The sequence below is a fragment of the Mastomys coucha genome, unplaced genomic scaffold (genome assembly GCF_008632895.1).
Source record: "Mastomys coucha isolate ucsf_1 unplaced genomic scaffold, UCSF_Mcou_1 pScaffold16, whole genome shotgun sequence".
Taxonomy (NCBI): Eukaryota; Metazoa; Chordata; class Mammalia; order Rodentia; family Muridae; genus Mastomys; species Mastomys coucha.
The window spans coordinates 103,905,291-103,916,071 of record NW_022196898.1 but is presented as its reverse complement, the minus strand read 5'-3'; the positions used below and the strand labels follow the sequence as shown (position 1 = coordinate 103,916,071).

Genomic DNA, 10,781 nt, shown 5'->3' with positions numbered 1-10,781 from the left:
GGGATGTTGGATTTTGTCAAATGCTTTCTCAGCATCTAATGAGATGATCATATGGTTTTTGTCCTTGAATTTATTTATGTGGTGAATTATGTTGATGCATTTCCGTATATTGAACCATCCCTGTACCCCTGGGATGAAACCTACTTGATGATTGTTTTGATGTGTTCTTTGATTCGGTTTGCAAGAATTTTATTGAGTATTTTTGCATCGATATTCATAAGGGAGATTGGTCTGAAGTTTTCTTTCTTCATTGGGTCTTTGTGTGGTTTAGGTATAAGAGTAATTGTGGCTTCATAGAACGAATTGGGTAGAGTGCCTTCAGTTTCTATTTTGTTGAATAGTTTGAGGAGTATTGGTATTAGGTCTTCTTTGAAGGTTTGATAAAACTCTGCACTAAACCCATCCGGTCCTGGGTTTTTTTTTGGTTGGGAGAATATTAATGACTGTTTGTATTTCCTTAGCAGATATGGGACTGTGTAGGTCATTGATCTGATCTTGATTTAAATTTGGTACCTGGTATCTGTCTAGAAATTTGTCCATTTCATCCAGGTTTTCCAGTTTTGTTGAGTATAGGCTTTTGTAGTAGGATCTCATGATTTTCTGGATTTCCTCGGTGTCTGTTGTTATGTCTCCTTTATCATTTCTGATCTTGTTATTCATGGTCATGATGTTTGTGCAGGAATAGAAACCCTGCCTAAGACAAGGGGTCTGAGTTAGTTGATACTGTTGTGCTTTTGCTGTAATCCCATCAGCTCCTTCAGTCTTTCCCCTTATTCTTCCATAGGTGTCCCTGACCTCATTCCAATGTTTGGCGGTAAGGGTAAGTATATGCATCTGTTTCAGTCGGCTGCTGGTAGATCCTCTCAGAGGAAAGCCATGCTAGGTTCATGTCTGCAAGTACAACATGGCATCAGTTTCCTTCAATCTCTGTTCAAATTTTGTCCCTGAATTTTCTTTAGACAAAAACATTTTGGGTCAAGGATTTTGAACATGGGTAGAAGGGTCCATATCTCAAATGGGGGCCATTTCTATCTACTAGAGGTGGTCTCTTTCAGTTCCACATCCCCACTGTTGGGCATTTTGGCTAGGGTCATCCCCATTGGGTCCTTGAAGCTGCTCACATCCCTGGTGTCTGGAACTTTCTAGAGACTCCTCTAGCCCCACACCCCACACTGCTGCATATTTTTGTTCATTCTCCTGACCCTCCAAGCTTCTCTCCTAACCCCCATACCTGATTTTGTCCCCTTTCCCCTCCTTCCCTTCTTTCCCACCCAGTTCCCTCCCTCCCACTGCTTCTAGTGATTATTTTGTTCCCTCTTCTAAGTGGAATTGAAATATATACACTTGGGCGTTCTTTAATATGAAGGTTCATATGGTCTGTGAGTTATATCATAGGCATTGTGAACTTTTTGGTTAATATCCACATATTAGTGAGTAAATACCATGTTTGTCCTTTTGGATCTGGATTACCTCATTCAGGAAGAGTTTCATACATTTGCCTGCAGAATTCATGATGTTCTCATTCTTAACTGAGTAGTATTGCATTGTGTAAATGGACAATCTGTATCCATTCTTCAGCTAAGAGACATCTGGATTGTTTCCAGCTTCTGGCTATTACAAATAAGGCTGCTATGAACATAGTGGAGCATGTGTCCTTATTACATGTTGGAGCATCTTTTGGGTATATGCCCAGGAGTGGCATAGCTGGGTCCTGAGGTAGTGCTATGTCCAATTTTCTGAGGAACTGCCAGACTGATTTATAGAGTGGTTGGACCAAGCTGTAATTTTACCAGCAACGAAGAAGTGTTCCTCTTTCTATCCTCGCCAGCATCGGCTTTCACCTGAGTTTTTGATCTTAGCCGTTCTGAAAGGAGCTAAAACCATTCAGTGGAAAAAAGACAGCATTTTCAGCAAATGGTGCTGGTTCAACTGGCGGCCAACATTTAGAAGAATGCAAATTGATCCATTCTTATCTCCTTGTATAAAGCTCAAAGTGCAAATGGATCAAGGACCTCCACATAAAACCAGATACACTGAATCTAATAGAAGAGTAAATAGGGAAAAGTCTCAAATACATGGGCATAAGGGACAAGTTACTGAACAGATCACCAATAGCTTATGCCCTAAGATCAAGTATCGACAAATGGAACCTCATAAAATTGCAAAGCTTCTGTAAGGCAGAACACATTGTCAACAGGACAAAATGGCAACCAAAAGATTGGGGAAAGATCTTTACCAATCTTATATCTCATAGAGGGCTAATATCCACTATATGTAAAGAACTCATGGTGTTAGACTCCAGAGAACCAAATAACCCTATTAAAGATGGGGAAGAGCTAAACAGAGAAATCTCAACTGAGGAAACTCAAAGAGCTGAGAAATACCTAAAGAAATGTTCAACATCCTTAGTCATCAGGGAAATGCAAATCAAAATGACCCTGAGATTCTGCCTTACACCACTCAGAATGGCTAAGGCCATGTTTCTTAATCCTTCCCAAGTAATTCCACCAATTTGTCACCAAGTACTAAAATACAAGACTCTATAAGATACATTCTAATTCAAATCACCAGGATGACCTTTCTGAAAAGTAAGCAAAATGAGAATGAGTAAATTAGAATAAATTTAGAAACTTCAGAAAAATGCAGTACAAAGAGAAAGCACAAATGTTATTGCCATTTTACAAGTGGTAAAAAGTGAAAAGCAAAGTAATTCCAAGTAATTTTCTTAGTAAATATAGAAACAATGGGAACAAGTCATTTAATATAAAATTACTCTAGCTTTTTATCTTCCTCTATCAGAGTCAACAACCTATGTTTTATTCTGACTGTCTTTACATTTTTATCATGGACATGGGCATCATTATGCCACAGAATCTGCATTGATCAGTGACACCCACATTCACTCATTGTTTAACAGTCTATTTGTGATCTCCTAGATGTCTTCTGTCTCTCTGATCCTGAAGCACATGAGCACACCTATATTTTTTTTTATCTACTCTCAGCATCTTCCTCTATATCTAACCCACCAGCATAATTTTGTCTTTGTCTACATTCAGTTCACATTAATCTGAAAGTTATCATCTGTAACTCTTCAATAATTGTAGAAAGAGACTGTTAAAATCCCATCTTATCTATTTTTATAATTTGTATGTCTTTTGTTAATTTTTCCTCTGGTACCTTACCAAGTATAGATTGTTTATAAAAGAGTTCCCCTTTCTTTCTTTGTGCAATATTCTAGATAATTTGTTCATCCCTAGGTTCTCAGCTTCAGCTTCAGTTTACCTGCAGTTACACCAAATTTTATTGATTCTTTTACATAAAGAATTTTTCTTGAGTTATTTGTAGAGTAAATATATTATGTATTTGGGTTTTCTTTTTGCATCATCACATCATGAAAGGTTCTCATTAAACATATATGTATATATAAAACATAATATATAACTGTCAATTTATATAGTTATATATGTATATATTTCACTCTGAGTTAGTTCATATGATTCTTTAATAGTTTTTTATATCGGATGATTTTTTTTTTAATTTTGCAACCTCTTCCTTGTTGCTTTTGTTTCTTTTTTTTTTTTTTTAATTCTTCACAGTGTCAATTTTCAATGCTGAATTCTCTAGAGGGATTCTTTTATTTCTTTAATGCTTATATAAATCCCCCTAAGAGGATCCAGAGTATTTTTCCACATTAAATTATCCTTAAACATTGCTTTTGTCTTTAGCTGTTATAGATTTATACATTTTTTTCATGAATTGTGTTTGAATGTGTTAGACACCAAGCAGGCTCATATTTCTGAATGGTTGGTCTTCTGTCTGTGGTATTTTTTCATAGGTTGTGGAAGCTTATAGGAGCAGAGATTCTAACCTTTGACACTGCCAACCACAAAGTTTATACTTTAGGGCATTGCAATGAATTTATGAAAAATCCAACCCATACAGATCCACCAAATCCATACACTATTGCAAGACACTATTGCCAAAAAGTGCTTGATGACAGGAGCCTAATATAGCTGTCTCCTGAGAGGCTCTGCCAGACCCTGACAAATACAGAGACAGATGCTCACAGCCAACAATTGGACTGAGCATAAGTTCCCCAATGAAGGAGTTAGAGAAAGGACTGAAGTAGCTGTAGGTTTGCAATCCCATAGGAAGAACAACAATATCAATGAAGCAGATGCCACAGAGCTCCCAGGGACTAAACCACCGACACATTGAGGGATCCAAGGCTCCAGCTGCATATGTAGAAGAGGATGGCCTTGTAGGACATCAATGGGAGCAGAGGCCCTTGGTCTTGTGATTTATTAAGCCATGAAAAGACAGAGAAGGAACAGGAATTCACATTACTAGATGATAGAGTCTAGTCTGAAAGAGCAATACACTACCTCATTCTAGTTATAAGACATTCTGAAAAAGACAAAACTATGTAAACATTAAAATAAATCTCTAGCTGTTTTGGATTATTGTGGGAAAAAGTGAAGGCAAGTAGGGAGGACTCAGGTTTCAGTGGTTAGTGTGTTCTGTGGCAATGAACTAACTTATTTCATCTTTTTTTCAGATCTCACAATGCAAAGTAAAATGAGAGGTTCCAGGAGGAGTGTAGACATAGGTTACAGTGGTTATATTAGCAATAACAGACACTCACATTATTGTGGGTGCTGATAACAGAGACATCTACTCCTATTTCCAAAGGGTCAAGGTGGAAGTGTGTGCCTTCTGCTCATCTTTCTGTGAACATAGAAAAAAAAAGGAATAATTCCAAACAATTAAAATATTTTACGAAAAAGATATGTATGTATAAAAAGAGGGGAGGAAGAGAAGAAAATGAACATATTGGAAAGATTAAAAGGAAACTAATTTTCATGGATGAAAACCATGATACTGCAAAGTGTGCCTGCAGATGGGAGGTCCAGGTACAACCTTGTCTGGAGTCAGCAAGTCTGGAATTTACCTTCTTCAGTGGCCAACAATGTATATAAACATTTTGAATATGTGTATATGTGTGCAAGTGAGTGTGCTATGAAAACAAGTGTGGATGACATTGAAGATCAGAGCCATTGGAAGCCATAGAGCTGGAGGTTTTGAGCTACCTGAAAAGATTGCTCTAAAAGAGGAACATGTACTCTTAACCAGTGAGCCAGCTCTAGCTGAAGTCCCTTACAGTGTATGATATAAAACTGTATTACAGGCAAAGATACATTTTCCTTTCATTACCTTATTCTTTAACATAAACCATTTTTGCAATTTCCTACATGAAGTCATACAAGACCAAACTTCCTTATAATTCCCTCATTTATTCTTATTAACAGGTACTGCACAGCATCTTAGTATAATTTGAAACAAACAAACAAAAATACTCTGTATGCTGTTATTAAGCATGTCTTCTGATGTCGTGGTAAAAAGGATACACAACAAAGAGGCAGTGACTCAATATAGGCAATGTATTTCATAACAAGGCAATAATAATGAAGCATGACCAGGCATAAAGAGAATGCTTCCTTGATTGTCAGAGTGGGCAGCTGTGGTGCCCCATCTCTGTAAAGAAGCAGTGGGGTTTGAGGGAGGAGAGGAGCAAACCCTTTGAAGACAGATTGGCATAGGCAGCATTGCAAGCATGGAGAGGTAAAGGCCAGAGCGGCTGGTACAGCGGAATGGAGAAAATTCTGAGATCCAGTGGGAAGATAAGTGAACTGAGAGGCATTTGTAAGAGCATGATGAAGAGTTTGCATTTCTTCTTTGTCATAAGAGATTATGGCAGGTCAGAGGAACGCTTAAGCAGGATGTTGACAATGATAATTCTTCCTGCAGCTTGCAAAATTGGTGATAGGTGGATGAGTGAAACCAAAGGGTAGGGACAACTGCGGTGATTGCTGTGTTGTGCGGTTTGCCAGTCACTGGACTAGATGCTGAGAGAGACCACAAGGCTGGCTCATCAGAGTGTTGGGAGCTGGACCTGGCAAATGTAGCATGATCATTGTGTTTTAGACTAAACTGCATGAGTAGACGAGCTATTTCAGAAGGGGAAACTGGGAAAGAGTGTGAAGTAGAGACTGAGAAATTGAGTTATGCTTTAGAATACTCTGCTCACAAGTCCAGGTCACACTTTCAACTGTCTGTCAAACAAACTGAGTCACAGGGCAGACAGGGTGTGCTGGGCACCATTTATTTATGGATGGGACTTAAAGTCCTGAAGACAGATACTCACTTCCATAAACTCATGTACATGCTTATTAAAAGACAACAGTATTATGGGAGATTTCAGAAACTAGGATTCACAATGAGTAATGAGTTCAGATATTTTATGCAAATGCAGAAATTTTCTAAGGGCAAACTCAGGACAGCATCTGTGACTGACAGCATGATCTACAGAGTTGGGTGCACTGGCATTGCTCTGGCAGAAAGCTGTTACCAGGACAGTTATGATATTTTAAAAATATGTTCCTGTGTGTGAAATAAATCTGTGCCTCTCATGTCGGTCACATCCTATTTTATCTGATGGCATCATCGAATATATCTCCCTTTATAGTATTAGAGTTTTAATTGGAGTCTTCTGTTACATTAAGAAAATTTAGAAAGAGGTAGTAAAGTCTGAGCTCCTTGAATCCCTTTGTACTATCACCCCATGTGTCCTAATGTGTGTGTAGCCTGCAGAATGATAGTATACAGGCAATTTGTATAACTTAAGTATGGTGCCTGTAACACTTTAAATATTTGTGTAAGCTTTTATTTGGAAAGTTGTACTTAGGTTAGTTCCAATCTTGATGATGTATAGATTTCTCCATGGAATTCAGAGTGAAAGTATAATTTTTGTTTACAGAAAGTCTATAAATGTTACATTTGTGTTGACATCTGCATTGAGTGTGTAACCCACTCTGAACTATCACAATAAACTATTTTGAGTTTGTGTTTACCTTGTGAAATTTCAGTTTAAAATCTGCCTACCCAAAAGACAATGAGGCAAGAGGACTGCCATGATCCTTCCCACATGCAGGGAATATGTTCCTGTGGTCATGCTGCTGGCCAGGAGACAATTATGATGATGAGGGCAGTAATAACATGCTTGCAGTGACAATGCTGATAAGTACTATGGTTCCTGTGGGTTAGATAGTAGGCAATTGAATCTTTTTGCCCTTTTATTTTCATTTTAGGTGACATAATTTGTAGCCTTGTAAACTATCCAATAACTACTACAACTTTGCTGTGTGATTAATTTAAGCAAAGTTCTCTGGACAGAAATATTTATTCCCATTGTAGGTTTGTGTGTTGGCTTTATTTGTCCCATAGCCAAGGTTTCTTGTTTTTTGAATCCTCTGCATTTATTTTTCCTTGCAATGGATAGTATAGCACAGTGGTTGGGAACACATATTTTTAGATTGCTGAATTGTTTTTTATTTCTGCACCATGCTCATTCTTCTGTAATATCAACATAAGGAAATATAATCCCATTGTTCTTAAACCACTCACATTCCGTGTTTGGCCCCCAGAACTTGAGGGTTAGATTCTGTTGTTGAAGAGACCACATACTTTGGACACAGAACTTAGAGGAAACTAGCTGGAACTGACCTGGACCAGAAGGTGCTATAAAAACTGTCAAAGGAGAAAAACAATTAAAAGCACTATTCAGCTGAGATACCTTTGAGTAAGAACAATTACCACCATGGCAAATATTCTTAAGAGAGTAATAGTGACATTTCTATCTTAAGGCAAGCAACAGCTAGCTGCCCAACTAGACTTAAGGCCTGAGCAATAGGAGGAAACTCGTGCCTTGCACTGTAAACCCAGGCAGCTGCCTATGGTTGGTGGTATTATGGGCCTAAAAGAACCTATTGCTGTCTCGTTTTGAACCAGTACAGTTCCCTTCTGTATTCTAAATTTCCACCTTTATTTTCAGAGGAAAGCAGAGTCTTCACCCGTTATTGAAGAAGCTTCTTTTTGCGTCAGAGACCATCACAGAAATTGACAACTGATCAAAACCCACAGAACAACTGACCATAAATGCCCATACCCAAACAAGTTTTAAAACTGTATAAGAAACCATTATAGAAGAAGGGGAGAAAATATTGTAAGAACCAGAAGAATATGATAACTTGATACAAAATGGTGTCTTCTATGTTTGTTCCCTGTACCTCTCTACTCCAGGACCATATAACATGCCAAACAAAAATGATTGGCACATAGCATTCATGCTAATATACTAGTTTGTAACTCAAAACTAATGTAGAATTATTATACTGTTGGGGCAGAGAAAGAAAACCAAACATGAGAAAATAAAGTCAGTTGTTCTAAGTCAAGTCTTTCTAACCTGAAAGTCTAAGTTTTACATATGACATCCAAAACAGGGTCTTGTCTCCACATAGATCAGCAGTCAAATATGCTCATAGGAGACATAACTGGAGGTTTGTGAGGACACCTTTACTTAGTAATCATTTGCTAATAGTGAGCATATTATTCATGTATTTACTGTAGTCTTACACAGATAATGCCACTCAATAGATGTTGAATTATTTTTTACTCCAATATATTACTTGTCTTACCTTCTTTCTCTTTTAAGTAAGGTCCATCTTTGATTTCTATCTATAAACATCATTGATGGCCTGTGTTCTAGCAGAAAACATACATTCTGCTAGACTCTGCTTTGAATCTAGAAAACCACTTGCAATATTGTATGCCACTCCGCCCAAAAATAGAACTGAAGGGATGAAATCTAAGGGGTTTATGTGGAAAGCAGTTTGTAACTGTTAAATGGGAGCTCATTTATACCATTCATATTTTTGTTCCATGTCTATATTATAAATAAGCAGAAAGATGCTTTTTGTAACAAAAAAAAATGTTTCATGTCAAATTCTTCCAGCCCCATTTGGGAATGTCATTGAATAAAATAATAGTAGGCTTCCAAGCTAGGAGTAATTATGTTGCATTGCTCTTTTTTGGCAGGCAGCTATTTTTCCTTGTAAATGAGGCACTTTAACATGAGCTCACGTTCTCACAGAGAAGTGGAGGAGGGTTTGATGCAGATGCATGCCGTTCAGGCAAGGTACAGGAACATATTCTTCCCACTCTTATATTAATGTAACAAAGTGATGAATTGCCTAATTAATCAATCCCTTGCCTTGATGATGATCCTCATAACAGATAGAAATTGGCATTAAAAAGAAAAAAAGACAAGGTGAAGTCTGTTCTTTTTTATTTATATAAGTTTTCTGTAGAAAATACTGTAATATTGTTATTAGCATTTGCTATACATTGTCTTGAGAAAATCTATTTTGTTGTTTTCCATTTTTAGAGTCATAAGCTAGCATACTCCTTCCAGCCTACGCTACCATAGGAGATGCACTTGCCTAATTTTGCGATTTTGATAGCAGAGGCAATTGATGGCACCGTGTATTTTGTAGAACTTAATTTAGATATTGTGAAAGCCAAGAAAAATTTGATGTTGTAAACATATTATTTTAGTGTTTAAGCCACGTCTAGAAGCATCTAATACCTATAGATGAGGGAACAGAGTATTTTAAATACATATTTCAAATATGAAAATCTTATGAAAGCTGTGTGTAGGAGGAAACTCATAGATTCTGTTCTAGGAAGAAGACTTGTTGCAGCTAAGCCTTATTGCCAGTTCATGAAGCCTTCAGCATGTCAGGCATGGAGTCTAATTTGCATCTCATTAAGCACTGAGGTAGTGACATCATACTTCCTGAAGATGAAGAGACCAAGGAAGTTTGCCATTTCCTAAGAGTCACATAGAAAAAAAAGTTGGAGCCAGGGCACCAAGAAAGGTGTCTTTATTCTTGTAAAGATGAGATGTGTATTTCTCTGTAGTCTAATTGGGGCAAATAACAACCTACATGAATACTGACATTTAAAAGAAGGAGAAGAAGGAGAAAAAGGAGAGGGAGAGGAGGAGGAGGAGGAGAATGAAGAGCAGGAGGAGGAGGAGGAGGAAGGAGGGGGAGGAAGGAGGAGGAGGAAGAGGAACAACATTTGAAGATTGTCTTTGCAAAGAAGATGCTGGGTTACTGTTCTTTGATGAGTCTTTAGGCAAATGAAGAATAGCAGAGTATGCATTTGCACCAGCAGGGTATTCAAAGAACAGTTATGTATATTGTTGAAAAACTAACACATCAGAAGAAGCAGTTTCCAATGTCAGATATAACTCATTCAAGAAATGTTGAGCATAATTCCACACACTCAGTACTTGCCTCCATCAGTGGAGACTGAAATTTCAGGAATGGCATTTCCTGTCATAGAGCATTTCTAGTTCTTCTGTGAGGAGAAGACAAATGCTCATTCAAAGTTATCTCTATGCTGCATCCTTGTGAGGAGAGGACCATTGCTCATTGGAAGTTATTTCTATGCTGCCTCCTACCAATATCTGGCTCATTTTTGGTTACCATTTTCAATTTTTTTTCACTCTTAATTGTGGTGAAATTCTGAGAATATTTTGTGGAAATTTTCTGAGCAAAACCTTCCATCTTTTATGAACCACATAGAGTTCTGGGGTGGTGAAAAGCCAGCAAGCAGCCTGACACCTACAGGGCTTCACCCCTGATGCTTTATGTTGCGGGTAGCTTCTTAGGTCTTAGACAGCTGGTAGAAATTCAGGTAAGCACACTGTATGGTACAGACAGACTAAGTAAGGACCTTCAAAAGTGTCTATTATTTTATAGGTTTCTAGAGCTCTTTCAGTGGTCAATGTTATAAAAATATAATGCCCTTTTGACAAAATCCAACATCCCTTCATGATAAAAGTCTTGGAAAGATCAGGAATTCAAGGCTCATAT

The 10,781-nt window shown here is 37.7% G+C and overlaps 1 long non-coding RNA gene across 1 annotated transcript in view; it reads left to right on the top strand.

The window, feature by feature from the left end:
• The window catches only part of LOC116094421, a 26,019-nt gene extending 17,921 nt beyond the window's left edge, over positions 1-8,098 (top strand). The window contains exon 2 of the long non-coding RNA XR_004120107.1: positions 7,892-8,098. This is a non-coding gene — a long non-coding RNA (uncharacterized LOC116094421). The remainder of the gene's footprint in view (positions 1-7,891) is intronic.
• The last annotated feature ends 2,683 nt before the right edge of the window (positions 8,099-10,781 follow it).